This window comes from Notolabrus celidotus, chromosome 13 (assembly GCF_009762535.1).
Source record: "Notolabrus celidotus isolate fNotCel1 chromosome 13, fNotCel1.pri, whole genome shotgun sequence".
NCBI classification, from domain to species: Eukaryota; Metazoa; Chordata; class Actinopteri; order Labriformes; family Labridae; genus Notolabrus; species Notolabrus celidotus.
In genome coordinates this window covers 22,727,211-22,742,942 of record NC_048284.1, presented here as the reverse complement: position 1 = coordinate 22,742,942, position 15,732 = coordinate 22,727,211, and the positions used below count along the sequence as shown (strand labels likewise).

The 15,732-nt window shown below is 40.9% G+C and overlaps 1 protein-coding gene across 1 annotated transcript in view; it reads left to right on the top strand.

Moving 5' to 3' along the window:
• LOC117824655 (1-phosphatidylinositol 4,5-bisphosphate phosphodiesterase beta-4-like) overlaps positions 1-15,732 on the top strand; it is an 89,239-nt gene that overhangs the window by 11,894 nt on the left and 61,613 nt on the right. Inside the window, exon 3 of the mRNA XM_034700203.1 lies at positions 11,566-11,632. The gene's annotated coding sequence lies outside the window, so the exon portion shown is untranslated. The remainder of the gene's footprint in view (positions 1-11,565; positions 11,633-15,732) is intronic.

Below are 15,732 nucleotides of genomic sequence, written 5' to 3'. Positions count from 1 at the left end.
CACAGCGCTGCTCTTGTCTTCCTGAATATGTAGAAAGACATGTTGTGTGTGTTGTGTGTACATGAGTGTGTGCGAGCATGTGTGCCGCATGTGCCTGTAAAGCATCTTTAATCAGCCCACTACTGTACGAGGAAACAAGTCCAAGCAATTATGTAACATTTAGCAGCTGAGCTTATCACTTATCCTGCTTAGCTAAGTTGAAAAGCAGAATGTGGAGCACAGCACAATTGCCTTTATTTTATTATTGACTTGCATAATCTAATGACTGCGAGGGAGACTGCCTGCTTTTATGCAGATACCTCTGAGTGGAGCAGTGTGAGGTATTTAATATGAGCCTAATTTGTGCCTTTACTTGTATGTATCAGACAAAGTGAATTTATTCTGGATTTACATCCAGGCGTTTACATTTCATTATTTTATAGAGTGCTCTTTCGGCTTTAAGAGTGAGGAAACGCAAACAACTATAGGCTGAGTATAAACAAAGGCTATAACAGACAAACAGTTCCCTAACATGGGTTTCCAACCAATGCCAGATATGTCAAGCCCTCGGCCATTTTTCATCCGACACTTCTCCCATGTCATTTAAATAAACCTAAGGGCTTCGCACATGAATCCATCACATGGCTTTCACAACAAACTTTAAGAGTAATGTAAAGTTTAGAGAAGAGTCAGCAGTGTCGTAAATCTTACTAAGAGATGGTATTTTAGATGAAGAGAAATACAACATTTTGGATGCAGTTTTCATCATATGTGTTGTATGAAGATTTAGCAAGCTGCACTTGATGAATCCGGAAAGTAATCACTCAGAGAAAAACCCTTTTCCTGTAGCTTCGTGCATTCCCCAATGGTGACTCAGGTCTCATTGAAAGTCACAAAGTGAAATAATGATAATGATAATAATAATAATAATAATAATAATAAGAAGAAGAAGAAGAAGAAGAAGAAGAAGAAGAAGAAGAAGATGAAGATGATAAGGTATCCTTTATTCGTCCCACAATGGGGAAATTTAAGTGTTACAGCAGCACAGTAGACAGTGCAAAACAGTATAAGGCAAACAAGAGCCTATAAAATAGCAATTATTAAAAAGTTATTAGCAATTAGAATTAAAGAAGTAAAAATAAGCATATCTTACAACATATATACACAACGTATATACACAACGTATATACACAACTAAATAAGTAAATATACAAATATTTCCAAAACCAATGACACGGTGAAAATGTGCACACACTTGTAGCCTAGGTATAAACAATTGACAGAACAGAACTGGGAAGATGGTTAGAAAGATGTATTGCACATGTACGAAGAGAAATAAAGTAAACACAAAAGAAAATATGGGATGGTTATTTGACACATTTTTGTCTTGCTGGAACTCAGAGGTCAGCAGGTCTTATCAAAAGAATTTGATGATTTTGGCTTAATTCTTACTCAACATACTTGAAATTTCTTTCACCTATAAATCCTTGAGTTTAAAAATATTTTGGCGTGGGCTCCATTCAGTGTCTGTGTTGGAAATGTCAGTTTGAATAGGCCTTCCTGTTTCTTGTCAGTGAGGCAGTCTTACAACGTCAAGTCTCAGACATGTTTTCCATTATTTTCTTTCATAGAATTTACAAGGCCACAATATTCGTCAAAGAGCCTTGTCTCTAAAATCAAACTTTCTCCAATGCCACTTTCTGAGAAAAACAGCTCAGGTTCTTCTCCTTAGAACCTAAGTTGATTTGCACCAGCCTAAACACCTGGGGATACTGTTTTAACAACAAGTGTGGTTTAATGACACTGGGTAGAAACCATAGACTGTAAAATATGGACCTAGTATCCGTGACGTCACCCATCGGTTTCTGAAGCGCTGTTTGAGGCCAATCGCCGGCGGCGGCAGCCATATTGCTGCTGTCAAGTGATTGTGACGTAAAGAGGCGGGCTTTGAGCCTCCTAGCCAACAGCTACAGTGCTCCCCCTGCCAATCAAGTCAGCTGTGCCTCTCATTGGAAGACTTGTAATATCAATATCTTCCAAATTGCAGCATTAGAAAAAAATGAGGCTGTCTGTGGTTGTGGAGGTGGTGGCAGAAAAACAATATATGTGCTCTGCAGGTGGGGTAGAGAGCAGTGAGAGATCCTCTGACTGATCATGGATGGTGTTTTTACAGTAATAAAAATAAGACTATCAATTGGGCACACTTGGGCAGCTGAAAAATGACTGCCCAGGTATCTCAGTGTGTAGGCAACACTAATATTGGTGGATCATTGATACCTGGGACGCTAATGTAATCTTCTAATTAGCTCACACAATGGTTAAGGGGAGAAGAGTTCTCCCACTGTGTGTGTGCAAAGACCCAGACCTAATTTTTCCCTGTAAAAGACAGTCGTCTATCACTCTCAGTGGTTAAAGATGTTGATGCTCCCTCTGTGTTCTCTCTCTGACTCACTAAGTGGAAAAACTCTCTCCCTCACCTTTTCTCTCTGCCTGGATTTTACTCTCTCTCTCTTGCTGCCTCTTTCTCATTGTGGCCTTCAGGGAGCTGGCTCCTGACAGCATCACAGAGAAAAGAAAAAAAACTGAAAAGTTAAAATGTGTGTGAAATGTTTTGGTGTGTGTGCATCTCTCTTTTTGTCTGACTGCCTTTCTGTCCTCTGCCATTGCTCTCTGCTTTCCTCAGGATGCCTCTCCAATTTCTTTACCTCCCATTTCCATTTCACCCACGTTCTGCTGAGAAGACCGTCAGAAAAAGTGTTGTTTCATGTCAGTCATCCATTCAAGCTTGAGCTGGGGTTTTGCCTGGTTTTCCGTCCTTTTATATATCTTCACTTATAAGAGAAATAGATGATATATTTTATTGGAGCCACTTGTGTATTAAGCATTAAGACCTAAGGGAATATGTTCTAGCTTTTCACCATTTACAATTCAGTAAAATTGATACAGATAATACAATCATCACTGTATTCAGTAAGGATAACAAGAACAAAATCTCAAGTGACAACCTGCTTTTCTGAAATGTTAGAAAAGTAGAGGACCACAGAATATTTATTTAGTTCACCCGTACCTTTTTACTCCCAAAAATGATCAAAATAAGTTTAACACACAAACTGAACTGCAACACAGTGAAGGTGACAAATCTGTGACAGGTAGGGAAATACTTCCAACCAAAACAAAGAAGAGCCTGACATTTTCTTCCTGTTAGGTGTTCGGTAGTTGAAAAAACTTTTTCCACTTAAATGTCTTAACACTATACCTGCTAACCATAGTCGGTATGTCTTAGCGTAGCATAACAAAGACAGAAAACAGTGGCCTAAAAGCATCCTGGAGTATCAGCTGGTTCCCTGTAGACATCATTGCAGCAACAAGTTAACATAACCCTCATTAAAACCTCAAGAGATAGTTTTTACTCTGAGTTATATACACTTATCAAACACAGAAGTTATTTTTTTTGAGTGAGCTTTAAAAACGCCACAAGGTGGATTTAGTATTTTTGGATGGAGTTAGCTATCTTGCCATTTCCATTTATTGACTGCAGGTAAAGCGGCATGTTGGATGCACTTACATGAGAGGGTGTTTTCATATAACTTCATTAAGTTGTAATACACCATAAAACACCCAGTGTGGTGCCATGGACATTATAAAAAGATGGATAACATGACCATGCCCCAAAAGTGAAGCTAAAATGTTTATGCCACCTCCCTACAGATGGGACAATGGGTCCGACTTTAAAATAAAAAAATGCACATCAAAGGATTTTTCTCCTGATGATAAGAAAAGTCCAAACTGTGAGTGTTAGCTACAAATGAACACAAGACACTATAGACAAACAGATCTGAAGATATTTGCTGTTTTTATTTAAGTTCGATGTTTGTTTTGATCAGGCGGCAACCTCCGGTCTAAAAATATGAGTACAATGTGGAAGTGCTAAAAACTGCAGTTCATCGAGGATCCGCTTGAGGCTGGCTCCGGAAGTACCGGAAACCACATACACACCAATTCAAAAAAGACAATCATTACAGCAGAAATAAACATGTTTACAGCCTGGTACAAAAGACGAGTGTAGTCTGGATAGCTCATTTCTCGATTGGCACACACTGTACGGGGGGTGAATTTTTTTCTAACACGCCGCCGTCGATTGGCCTCAAACAGCGCTTCACAAACAGATGGGTGACACCACGGATCCTACGTCCATATTTTATACAGTCTATTGTTTTGATTGGTGAAAACGGCAGGAAGTCAGTTAGATGTCTCTGAAAGTTGATCCAAACAGCGCTGACTCTGGCTCCAAATGTGCAAAATGCTAGCATCTAACGCAGGAGGAATTTTGGCTTCGCTTTTGTACATGGGGGAGTAGGTGGAGACATGTTGCCCATCCTATACAGTCAGTGTGTTAAGCATGCAGTCCAGCTGTTCTTTCCTGTATATCTAGACTCTGACAGACTCTGACAGAAGTTAAGAGAGTGATAGAATAAACTTCCCTATTTTGAGATCTGCTTCAGCACTTTCCAATCTGTTGACCCTACTTTGATGCTCCAAGAAACTTGGCCACCCTATGGGTCACAGCTGCTTGGTGAAAAAAAAAAGGGGCGTTGTTTTCTCAGAGGGTTCCTCCGGTCAGAGAAATGGCGTTGTTTGGTTTCCTTCTCACAGTGACATTCAAAAGACCATTTCAGAAGCTAAAAAGTAGCAGGCATTCGGCTGACATGGGCGTGATCCTCTCTCTACATAGACAGGCGCTGTTCATGGCAGAAAGCAGCCAACAGAGAGTCCCACAGAGAGCTGCATGTCGAGGTACCGGCTGGGTCGATACCCTGAGGCGGGGACATATGCTTTTAGCTCTTGATCTTCCAGTCATTTTCTGCACACCTAAACAAGCTTATAAAAACACTGTGGTGGCTGTCCACCTTCCAGGCATTAGTTATTTACTTTTATACATGCAGTAGAGAGATATAATGCATGTTTATTTTTACATGGCTCTGTTCTAGGCCTCTGTGGTAAGTCACTGCTGTTTAATAACCCTATCTGTTCCTGTATGCATGTGTGCAAAAGTTTGTGTGCATACATGTGCTATTTTAAGACCAGGCTATTCCTGGTTACAAAGATAATGTCACTTCCCCTGCCATATCCCATCTTATGATACCTGTGGGAGAGCGTATGTGTGTGTGTGAGAGAGAGTGTGTGTGCTTGGCTGTGTTAACAGTGCTGTCCTTTTAATCAGCACCCCTGTGTGGTTCCCCTGTAGAGCTGTCGCTGGTTGACTGATGATGGTGGAGCTGCCAGTGTTTACTCTATTTAAATCCTCCGGCAGGTGGGGATGAGATTACCTGCCTCTTACCTGTTGCCCTAATCAAAGGAATTGTTGCAGCATCACTGGATGTTAGTTAGAATGGCACCCTCTAAAAATACACACATACTCTTAACCTACACACAAAGAGGGTAGAGGAAGAGGGCCTGTCAGGTGGAGAGTACATCCACCTTTTGTTTGATGTTGTGTATCCATTGCTAGACTCTCCTGATGTTGCTAGTGGAGAGTTTCCATGGTAGTACTTTTGCAAGTAGAACTTCTGTTTCATAACCGAGCAAGTCTTACTTTTAAAAACCTACAAATACAATTGAAGATAATAGTTTCATGGTTCTGTCACCACTCTGAAGAACTAACATTGGTTTGGAATCTGTCACTTAATATTGTGTCTCAAACAATAGACCACTGCTGTCTTGTTTTAATGCATGGAGGATACCTTAACCTAGAATAAAACTATAAGTGCAGAGAGGGTGTAGAAGTTCCGTCCATTCTTTGACCGGTTTATCTAAAAGCTTCAGAAATAAGCCTGCAGTGTAAGGAAATATCTGCATATTTGAATATGTCCTCTGGTCTAAGAGTACCAAGCAGGTTGCTCTTATCAAGCTGACAGTACCCTGGGAAGAGAGGATGATTGCAAGAAATCAAAATATCAAGCCCTCATCCTCGAGAGCCAGCAGAAGGGGTGGAAGACCTGGAATCTACCAGTGGAAGTCGGCTGCAGGTGCTTCGCAGGGGAATCACTCTGGGGAACTCTTGGATTGCTTGGAATTGAAGGCCTGGCTAGGAAGCGGCTGATAGCCAACATTACTTTCCAGGCAGAGGCAGCATCCAGGTTGATTTGGCTAAAAAGGGACAAAACCAAGCAATAGACCAACCGAACCGCATTGAGTTGAGTGGTGGACAGTGGGAGTAGTTCCAGGATGCTGGCTCTTCTCTCAAGCCCCTTGGAGATGTCATGGGCTTAATTTGACAAAACAATGAGGAAGGGGGGTGCCCATTTGATAACCTGCAGAAACCACTCAACTCAATGCAAGGCCGCAGTCAAGATAGGTGCCTTGTGGGAGGGAAAAATGAGAGTGATGCCACTGGCTCGAAGATGGTGCAGGGGAGAGTACCTGTAAAGTTGAGCCAGATGCGATAACCAGTCGTATTTTCTAATCCTTTATAATTTTGAATAATAGAACTACTGTTAATTTTTAACACTTGGTCTTGGTGTATTGTCATAGCTCTCTACTTCCTTAGCAGTTCTGTTTACTAACCTTGCAGTCCCCACCAAATGTACTCAAAGTAATGTAAAGATAGATGATACATAAACTGTTCGCACTCTTGAGTGTGCAACAAGCAGCAACCTCTGGTCTCAAAATACGAAGCCCATGCGGAAGTGCTACAAACTGCAGTTCGTCAAGAGTCCACTTGAGGCTGGCTTCAGAAATACCGGAAACAACTTACATACATTCATGTGTTATACAGTCTATGGTGTGAATGCATGGAATGTGTTCAGAATTTCTATCTCAAATTTGCGTTTCAGGTAGTCTTTTGTGATTTGGTTGCCAATATTAAAAAAAAAAAAAAAAAAAAGTTTATCCATCAAACTGTCTTTGGAGAGGTCCTGCACTGTTGCCTCAGTGTTGTTCTAAAAATGTAGGGCATCTTATGCAGCTCCTCTGTGCTCAATGAGCTGCTCAGTGTTGTAAAATTGGTTTAAAATCTCTCACTGCTGATATCATTGCCAAACCGTTGCTACTTTATACAGAGTTTAACCCTGCTGTTATGTTTGATTCTCAGGACTGAGTCAATTTGACCCGGGGCATGTTTAATTATCCAAAGTGTCAGAAACCAAAAAATAAAAATAAAAAATATTTTTTCATATCTCATTATTAACTCTGACCTTTACTAATCCTTTAAATCAATCTTTAGTGGTTCACAGAGGACGACTCACTCGTTTTAATAAAAAGATAATGTTAAAACTTTTTTAATGTACATTGGGAAGACCTACATATAAACACAATACTTTGACATAACATAGATTTTTGTTTACTTTATTTTACATTTTGTATTTTTTTTCTTTTTATGAAGTGAAGCCCAGATAGTAATTCCGTATTTAGCTAGTCTGGAAGGCATATGTTGCCTAAATGGGCTGCGACCTCTGATACCGCTAGCCTTTCATCCACTTTGACATCAGGGCCTAGGTTATAGAGTAGTAGAAGTTCCTCTACTCACAATCCTAAAGAAACAGTTATTATTTGACACTTCTGGTCCCTTTTAGCCTCCACTTTGACTGCCGGGTCAGATTGACCCAAACAGTATATATGCAATATAAACATTCAGGGGGGGTTGCAAATACATGAAATGAACTATTTTCATTTAATGTGTTGATAACACTTATTAAGCCGAGAAGAAGAAGTTTCATACCGAAAAAATACCCTTTGCAACATTTCATTTTTATTTTTGAACTTTAAAGTGGGTCCATTTCACCCGCAACATTACTGGAGAGTTAAGACCTCATGAACTCACGTCTTAGCTTCCCCACAGTCCTGGCTCTGACTTTCCTGGAGGGATCCCATTAGCTGAATCACTGTCAGAGAGCTTATTAAATTATGCTTCTACTGGAAAACACACCTCTATTTTAATGAAGTGTCCTCTATCTGTCTATCTGTTTGTTTACTTAGCTGTCTATCTCTCTCTGGTTCTCACCAGAATGCTCAGAAGAAAATAAATATTGGTTTATGCATACATGACACAGCTTCCTTTTTTGGTGAAGAGCATACCCACTGATGCTCTCCCTCTCCTGGCTGAAGAGTCCTGTGAACAGCTCTTTGCCAGTGAGGCCACTTGACATGTCGAATATTTGATCCACATAAGCTGCCACTGTGGGAGAGACTCATCCGCATGAATGGGAGAGGAGAGAGATGGATAGATGGGAAGCAGATGACTCCTAAGACAGAGTGGAAGGAGCAGGATCGATACTGAGTGGATCAATGACAGAAGACCTGTCGAAGAGATGTTGACTCCTAAAATCAGTTCCTGATTACTCATTGATTTTTTTCCTTTTTTATTTTGTTCAACACTTTCACAAAGTAAATTATTTTAAGTAGAAGTCCTAAACAGACCATTTCATTTAGGTTGTATGCAGCTCAATACCGAGATGTTCCTTTAACACAGCTTGATGAGGTGTCTTGCTGCTCTTCACATTAACAGCGGCAAAGAGGTGCAGCTATTTCAGTTCATGTCATTGTTAAATAATGACACACTCCATCTATTCAGGCCTTCAAAAAGAGCCTCACAATGATAAGTGATGTTCAGCCTTTTAAAATCACCCTGTCTCTCACAGGGACAGAGGTGCTTGCTATTGTATATCCTTTTTAAAAAATATATTATTTTGCGATTTCATGTCGTTATAGAGAAATGGATAGTGGACAGAGTCAGAAAAAAAGAGGATGGGGGTGACACACTGTGTAAGGCTGGAGTTGAACCTGTGGCTGCAGCTTTGAGAACTTTCTCTGCTTTTACTTCGTAATAATATTACTGAATGAAAGGAACTCTCAAAGCTCATAGTCTTTTACTGTTATGGGTCAATTGATGAGGGTTTTTAATTGTCGCTAACATTGCCATTTTATCCTTACATTTTTTTCTACATTGATCAATATTGATGTTAATTACAATTTATGATTTGACACTGCAGCCAGGTTGAGGATGATCCTATGTAACAGACACTATTATGTTCTTAAGTTGTCCATTGCACTTTATAGGGAATTCTCTTTGTTTTGGGGAAAGATGATTGAACTCATCAAGAACACTGAAACATCTCTCATGCTCTTTGGCCAACACAGTAAGTTAGCAGGGCTGCATGCCAGCTCAGCTTGTTTCTGGGAGCTCAGCTTGTCTTGGTCTAGGTTTCCTCTATCGTCCATGTTTACGACGTCATGTTACTATTTGTTGTTATCAATTTCTTGATTTTAGGAGGGAAAGAGTTACTTTCAAGCATAGACTCTATAAAATATGGACGTAGTATCCGTGACGTCACCCATCTGTTTCTGAGAGCTGTTTTGAAGCCAATCAACAGCGGCAGCCATATTGGAAATGTGGAACTCAACCAGGCAGAGTGTGACGTAGTGTGAGCCTCCTATAGCCAACAGCTATGTGTTCCCGTCTGGGAGTCAAGTCAGTCATGTCCTTATTTGGGCAAAAACTCGTAATCTTGATATCTTCTGAATCGTCACATTAGAAAAAAATTCACCCCTCGTACAGTGTGTGCCGACGGAGAGATTAACTACGAAGAGCCAAGACGTTTTTTGAACCAGGCTGTAAACATGTTTATTAATGCTGCAAAGATGTATGTGTATGTGGTTTCTGGTGTTTCTGCAGCCAGCCTCAAGTGGATTCTCGTTCAATTGCAGTTTTTAACACTTCCGCATGGGCTTCATAGTTTGAGACCGGAGGTTGCCGCTTGCTACCAACCCTAGCTTTAATGAATAAATGGTTTAAATAGCTTGGTAAAGACAATGGTTAAAATAGTGAATCCACAACTAACATATGACACAGGGACATTTTCCAAGATGTTAAAAAAAATGCTTACACAGTTTCCCAAAAAGGAAAAATGCATTTTGGTTGCTGTTGCTTTAACTGTTGAGTTGCATCCTCAAGCGGATTCTCGATGAATTACAGTTCATAACACTTCCACATGGGCTTCATAGTTTGAGACCTGAGGTCGCCGCTTGCTTTCAAAGCATCCCCCTTTTCATTTTTCTGTAATGCAAATCCTGATCAATCAGCAAAAAACCTTACCCACTTCCCTTTAGTTTAAGCCTTCATCATATATTGTACGTATATGTCAGGTGTTATATTCTCTGGACTATTTGGATTCACCTTTTGCAAATGGAAAATATTGAAACCTTGTTTTTGGTTGGGGACCATACAGTCATTTACTAGGTATGAATCCAGTCTTGTTTGGGTGCTCATGAGATTCAGATAGTTGAAGCTCTAAAGATGGTTCCCCTGGGAACAACACATCCTTCAGGAAATGGCCAGTCAGGAAGTAATCGACAGAGAGCTGTTGTAAATTAAGAAACAATGGGGATGGTTAAGTAGAAACTGTTTACAGGATAACATCTTTTTATGCAGAATCAAGCTGTTTGATAGCTGTGTTTTTTGAAAACTATGTATTTTTTTGTACATGTCACAATATAATTATCCCTATTTAAACAGTAGCTGAGTCACTTTCAACCCTCTTTAAATATACCTAAAACATATTCTCTATGGTAAACCTTCTACAAACCGGAACACAGGGGCAGGTCACAGGATACACTTTTGAACTGAGCTTACAAAAATAAACATTTGGACTAAGATAGAATAATCCTAGATGTAAATACACTCTGCAGAGCTGCAGCGTTTTCCCATTTAGCTGTTGAAATCCAGCCTTGTCGTGTCTACGTTTATCTGGCAACGTTTATCTTGCAAAGGGCTTGTATAAAGAAAGCATTACAGTTCCTGTCCTGCACTGAGCGAAGCAGGACGGAGCAATGACCAGGTGAGGAGAGACACTTACGATGTCACAGTCACTGCTAAGCCCAGGAAATGTATGGGAATTTGTCTTGCCTTTAGTGCGGGCATAAAGATATAAGAAAGCCTCCAAAAAGAGGATTATCCTCCTTGCCATCTATAGTTTCACCTCTTTTCCTCCGTCTCCCTACCTGTTCCTTTGACCCAGTCTGTCCTTAACATTTACTCTTAAAGCTTTTAGCAGACTCTCATATCCTCAGTGTCATACCTACCTCTAAAAGCTACAGCAGAGCAGACGCGGAGGTGGTGCCGTTTGTCTAATTTGCCAGCTCATTTCCACTTTTCTTTCTGACGACGGCAGCCTTTCTTAGGGGAAGCAGCTTCCTATTAAAAGTTTATTAAGCAGCAGCCAGAGGAATGATTAAAAATCTGCAAAAGCCAAATAGGACGAGGAGCACAAGGGGGGAGAGTGATTACACCCCTGTGTGTGTTCTGTGTGGATATGCTTGTGCAGTGACATGCTTGTTGGTGTGTCAGTGTCTCCCCTGAAGGCATCACAAATATCTGTAATATTGCTGTAAGTGTAAAAGATGAAGCTGAATAATGAAGTGAGCAGGGAGTAGGGTCTGTGCAAATTACACTTCACTAATTTCCTTTTTGCTCTGATCTTCCCCCACTTTTTTCCTCTCTCTCTCTCTCTCTCTCTCTCTCTCTCTCTCTCTCTCTCTCTCTCTCTCTCTCTCTCTTTTTCTTATCTTTTTTCTCTATCACTTTCTTTTCAGAGTGGTCCAGTGCTGTCCTCCAGTGTGTCCCCTCCCCTCAGTTTTCTGTCCCTCCGTCTGTTACCTGGTAAGTACTCTGACATTCACCTCCCACATATACAGTACAAAGGCTTTCAAGGTCTTTCAATCCTATACATAATTGTCACTTCACTTCACTGCATCGCTTGGATAACAAATTGCTGTTGCCATTAAGAGCAGCATTATTTTACGTTAATTTTCTTTACAGGGGGGTTGTGATGAAAGGAGCTCAAAAGTATCAGCATGTTGCTTCATTATCAGACAGACAGATGCATAATCTATAGGAGGTTTTTTAAAAAGTCCAAAAGTTAGGGCTTTGTTTTTACACACTGTGTCAGAAATCAAGCAATTTATTCTGAAATCGATGAATCATTAGGGATGGGTACCTTTCACATTTGAACCGATACGGTACCGATACCCGGTACCTGGGAATCGGTACCGGTACTCAACGGTACCAATTTTCGGTACTTTTGTGTGTGCATGTGGTAATACATTTTAATAAAAAAAAAAATCTCAAATTTGTTTAATTTAACATATTTATTTAATTTAACATGAAATGAACAGAAACAGGATTATATAGATTATTAGATATATTAGCTGACACGTGCTCGTGGCGTCTAATTGCTCTTTCGGGAGTTTATCAATGAACACACGTGAATGTCTGCGGACGGGAAAAAGTCAGTTCTCCGTCTCTTTATAATAACAGGACACACAGCTTACTTGTTGGGCATTCACGCACACAGGATCGGTTATAAACAGGGCAGGTAGTCGGAGCGAGAGGGTCAGTCTCAACCATAGACTGTATAAAATAAACGTAATCCTCCTGCTCTGCCTCGCAGTGAGTGCGCGCTCCCGTCAGCTGCAGGCTCTGTTTGGCGCGCTCCAGCGCAGATGCAGAGAGCAGAGACGTCCACCCGATCAGTCTCTGACTTTATTACAGGGCGAAAGTATGGAAACTCGCCTTCTCTTCCACTCCCTCACAGTCACAGGGATGCGTTCAGGTACCGAAACATGGTACCGTTTGGTTTTACGAGAGTCGGTACTCGGTAGTACCGACGGAATTCGGTCGGTACCTATAAAAGTACCGAATTCAGTACCCATCGCTATGAATCATACAAAAAAAATACACAAAATGAAAATGATCTAATAGGGATGTTCCAACTCTCCTAGGAGATAGAATGATCTTTATGGGAATCTCAATAATCTATGTGATAACAATGTAAACATGACTTTTACTAGATTTATCAAACAGCCTCTCACTGCAGAATTGACCAGAACAGCCAGTTCGCCTGCAGTTCTTTTGGCTTGCATGTAAAGTAGAAGCTCGACTTCATGTCGGCTTGTAACTGCAAAGTGTTGTTTGAGCTCCTGGTGAGGGGATAAGTTCACTGCAGAACGAGAAACAAAAGACACCACCAGGCACAAACGCTACACTATCTAGGACTGCATTTTCAGCTTGTTGAAGAGGCATTTCTGATAATGATATTGTTCATGAAACAGCATCATTGGATAGTAATGTGGCATTTCAAGGCCTCAATGAATCCATCTGCTTCACTGGTGAAAACAAAACCAACTGTATTTTCTTGGAAGCGCTTAAGTGTCACACACAGGTGCTATGTGTTATATTTCTCCAACTTTGCTTTCAAATACGGATAGGTTTGTCTCTTTTTACAGTGATCACAGAGCAGTCATCGGTTTCCATTTTGGTACAAGCATCCATTTTCAGACCTTTTGATAACACCTTGTTGCGGTGTCATATAAGAGACAACAGTGGCAACTCCACACCTCTTGCATGCCAGCTTAATTTCAGTTTTGATTGTTTATTTTCACTGTCACAAAGTTTATCCCAGAAAAAAGTTAATCAAACTTAAACAGAACTGGCTGCCTCATCATCATCCTCTCTTCATTGTGGACTGATATTTTTGATCCTGAATGTGAGTGAAGCTATGGAATAGAATGCAACAGTAAAGAAGGAGTTAATCACATGAAACAGGCAACACACAGGTTTTTTTTTTTTTTAAATGTATCAACGTTATAGTCATTTAGGATTAATTCTGAATCTGTTCCAATGCTGGGACACCTGCTGACAACAGGACTGTTTTCAAAATGATAATTGTGTCGTGCAGAACATAAATGCAGAAAATCACAGGCATTGGTCTGAGGAGGCTGTCATCTGTATTCTAGATGGTTCCTGACCATCTAAATCAAAAATATGTACACATCTCTGAATCCCTTTCAGCATGTGCTTTTTTGCATGTACCTGAGAAAGCATCAGCAGAAGACAGCTCTAATGTTAAATTCCCAGCTTTCTGTTATCACCAATTACAGGGCTTGTACTGTATACTAGAATCGAGGCACTTCGTGGTTCCATTTTTAGACCTGTCTTTGTGTACGTGTGAGTTTGTGTGTGGACATGTGTATGTGTGTATATGAGTGGCCGACACTTTTAATGATGGAAGACGATGTTCTGTTTTTAGATGTGTGTGTGTTCTCTGGTAAGGCCTGAGGGGGTGGTTGGTTTGGGTGGGCAGCTGAGTCCTTCAGTCTCTATAAATACCCTCTGGGATCCCATTCAGAAGCAGAAATATGCTTGTTTGTGTGTCTATGGTGTATGTGTGTGCGTCCTTATGACGCCACTGCAGCCAGGCAAGCTAGAGGCTATTACTGGCCGACAGGGTTGCTATGGAGACCAATGGTGTCAGAGCAGAGCAACATCTGTGATGTGTTTGTCAAGAAAGGTTTTCCCCTTTCCGTTTCTGTCTTCTCTGTTCCTCTGTCAGTCTTGTGGTTTAAAACTTCTAACCTGAGAAGGAGCTAATGAAAAGTCCTCCAGCCTCTCATCATTAGTGTTTCAAACATTGGTAAACATGGCACTTGAATGTGGAACTGATTCAGAAGCTGTAATTTCTTGGGCAATAGTTCAGCTGCCTGTGCTCGATCATAATCACAGTCGGCCCTCAGGGTGAGTCAGTCAGCAGGGACTTGGGGATTCTTTTTACTGGGTTTACGCCAGTGGAAAGCACACATTCTGGGGAAGCATTTAACCCCTGCCCCCCTCCTTGCCCATGTCCTGCTCCCTCTCTCCACAGCTCCCCTCTCTATATGGACATGTTCTATTTCCACATCCCCTTTCTTCTGGCTGCCTTATCGGCAGCTCAGCGGGGCACAAATTCACTTTTAATAGGTACTTATTTGGGCAATAAGAAAAATCCCATAGTTTTGAGTAACTGCTGCCCCCCCCCCCCCCCTGCCAAATTCTTCTTGTCTTAAAATCTCAAGCTTCTGTTTATTACTAATTTTCCTTCCCTCTCATGCTGGGTAATCCCTTAGCCCCTGTGTTCCCCTTTGAGATAAAGAGCAGTAAAGAGAATTTGGGAAAGCCTGCAACTTTGGCATTTTAGATTTGATGATGTACTCGAAAGTGGAGTTTGCAGTGTATCATTGAGTATAAATTAATGTGAAAATTGTTCATCCTTTTTAGGCACTCACTGAGAGACTATAGAGCTTTTGTCTTAACCAACACAAGCACTGCACTCAAGTGGACTGAGTTAAACTGGAGGGCTACAAATAATATCCATAGGTGTGTAAACAACTTCACGTAGGTCAACCAGAACATGTTGTTTAGTGTGTGTGTGAGTGTGTAAGTGTGTAAGTGTGTATCCTCCATATTTTTGACCATGTTTGGGCAAAGTGTCTTCGGCAGTGTATGTGTAGATGGGCAAACTGAACCTTTGACCTCTTAATCTGGTCTAAATGAGACCACCAAACACACACACACACACACACACACACACACACAGAGAGAGAGAGAGAGAGAGCAGAGCAGCGGCACATCTGTGATGTAACAAATTAATTTTGTGATAATTTGGTATTTTCACTCTGCAGGCATCCCTCTGCAAAGGCCAGTTATCTAACTTCTAGGACAAAATTAACTGGCTTGTGCAGGTTGCCCTGCACCCACCTCCATCACCTCCAAGTGAAACATCAATCCATTTACTGGGTTCTATGATTAGACTCAGCCTTTAGTTAGACTCTGGCTGTGCCCTGATATGCCTCCTGGAACATTAGACCATTGATTTTTAATGTTGCCTCCCATGGAAAAGCCTTGACCAAAGTCAAAGTATACTTCAGAAATGTTTGAGATTCATG